Here is a 2,500-nt window from a genome sequence, read left to right as displayed (position 1 = left end):
TCTCTCTGTCCTGGTCTGGTTAGACCTGAGTGCATCAGACAGAGGACTTCTCTCTGTCCTGGTCTTGTTGGAACAGTTCACTGGTATAAAGGAACCACATTAAGCTGCTTTAAGTCCTATTGATCAGATCGATCTCAGTTTGTACACGTTAACAATGAGTCCTCTGTCCACACTAAGGTTAGACATGGAGTTCCACAAGGTTCAGTGCTTGGACCAATACTATTTACCTTATATATGGCATCACTGTGGCCTCCAGCTCCACTGGGAGGAATCTGGAGTCTTATTGATCAGGATTTGTCCTTTAACTCCCACATTAAACAGATTTCTAGAACTGCCTTCTTCCATCTACTAATATTGTTAAAACCAGGTCCATCCTGTCTGGAGATGATGCAGAAACACTAGTCCACACATGAGTCACTTCCAGGTTGGATTATTTCTGTTCCTTATTATCAGGCTGCCCCAATAAGTCCTTAAAGACTCTCCAGCTGGTCCAGAACGCTGCTGCTCCTGTTCTGACCAGAACTAAGAGAAGAGACCATCTTTCTCCTGTACTGGCTTCTCCTCACTGGCTTCCAGTCAAATCTAGAACAGAGTCCTTCTCCTGCTGTGTTTCTCTGGTTCCTGTGGATCCTGGTCCTGGTTCTCTGGTTCCTGTGGATCCTGGTCCTGGTTCTCTGGTTCCTGTGGATCCTGGTCCTGGTCCTGCTGCAGCGGATCGTCAGCCACCAACACTTTGTACTGATATTAGTCCTGTTATTATTATTCACATATGAACTGTTGTCATGTTTTTACCTGCTACCATATTGATCAGTATCAGTCATGTTGATCAGTATCAGTCATGTTGATCAGTATCAGTCATGTTGATCAGTATCAGTCATATTGATCAGTATCAGTCATGTTGATCAGTATCAGTCATGTTGATCAGTATCAGTCATATTGACATATTGATCAGTATCAGCCATGTTGATCAGCATCAGTCATATTGATCAGTATCAGTCATGTTGATCAGCATCAGTCATATTGATCAGTATCAGTCATGTTGATCAGTATCAGTCATATTGATCAGTATCAGTCATGTTGATCAGCATCAGTCATGTTGATCAGCATCAGTCATATTGATCAGTATCAGTCATATTGATCAGTATCAGTCATCATGGCTGGTGTCGCTGCTAACTGTGGTGGTGATGTGAGCTATCAGATAGAGAGATGAACTGTTACCTTGAAAAACATCAGTCCTCCAGTGAAACAGGAAGAGCAGTCACCAGAGGATCCAGGTTTACTGTGACAGAGCAGCAGCTCCACCTGCTGGAGGATGGTCTGATGAACAGCCAATCAGAGGACAGGAAATCTGTTTACTACTGCCTGAGGAAGAAAAAAGGATCAGAGGGAAAACAGACGGAGGACAAAGGGAACCAGAACATGAAATAATGACATTAGTTCGACATTAGATCCTCTTCCTGTTTTCTGGTCATGTTCTCACTGGAGCACAGAGACCTGAAAAAATCCATGTACACTACTGGTCAAAACTTTTAGAACACCCAAATTTTTCCAGTTTTCTATTGAAATTCAAGCAGTTCAAGTCCAATGAACAGCTTGAAATGGTACAGAGGTACGTGGTGAACTGCCAGAGATTAAAAAAAAGGTCAGGTTACCCAAAACTGAAAAATAATGTACATTGTAATGTAATGTACATACAAACTTAAAAAATACTTAAAACTGTTCTGCAGCAATGGAGGTTGATCAAGCCTTGAAAGTTGGTGCTACCAATTCCTACAGGTGTCCCAACTTTTCTTGATTACTTACTACCCCCCCGCCTGCATCAAAGTAGTGTTGGAACACACTGTGGTACCCTCGTGAGCATTATTTGAACAGTATTGTACTGCAGAAAGTAGTGTGCTGCTTTAAAAATGGTGAGGAAAAGGCAATTAACAATGGAAGAGAGACAGACCATCATAACACTTGTAGGAATGTAGGAAAGATGTAGGTCTTTCCTACAGAGACTTTCCTTCAGTCCGGTGGATCAGTCCGGTGGATCAGTCCGGTGGATCAGTCCGAGGCATCACCTGCCCTTTATGACCCTCCTTCTTCGGGAAGGAAAAACTCAAAAAACCCAGTGGGAAAAGAGAAACCTCCGGGAGCACCACAGTGAAGGAGAGATCCAGCTCCCAAGGACGGACAGGCTGGAGCCTTGGACAGACGCACATCCATTGGCTGACGGAGAACCACATCAGTGGGACCAGGACCAGGATCCATAGGAACCAAAGAACCACATCAGCAGAACCAGGACCAGGATCCACAGGAACCCGAGGACCACATCAGCAGAACCAGGACCAGGACCCACAGGAACCAGAGAACCACATCAGCGGGACCAGGACCAGGATCCACAGGAACCAGAGAACCACATCAGCGGGAGCGGGACCAGGACCCACAGGAACCAGAGAACCACATCAGCAGGTCTCTTCTCTTAGTTCTGGTCAGAACAGGAGCAGCAGTGTTCTGG

This window comes from Pempheris klunzingeri, unplaced genomic scaffold, assembly GCF_042242105.1.
Source record: "Pempheris klunzingeri isolate RE-2024b unplaced genomic scaffold, fPemKlu1.hap1 Scaffold_50, whole genome shotgun sequence".
NCBI lineage: Eukaryota > Metazoa > Chordata > Actinopteri > Acropomatiformes > Pempheridae > Pempheris > Pempheris klunzingeri.
This window is presented reverse-complemented; position numbering follows the sequence as displayed.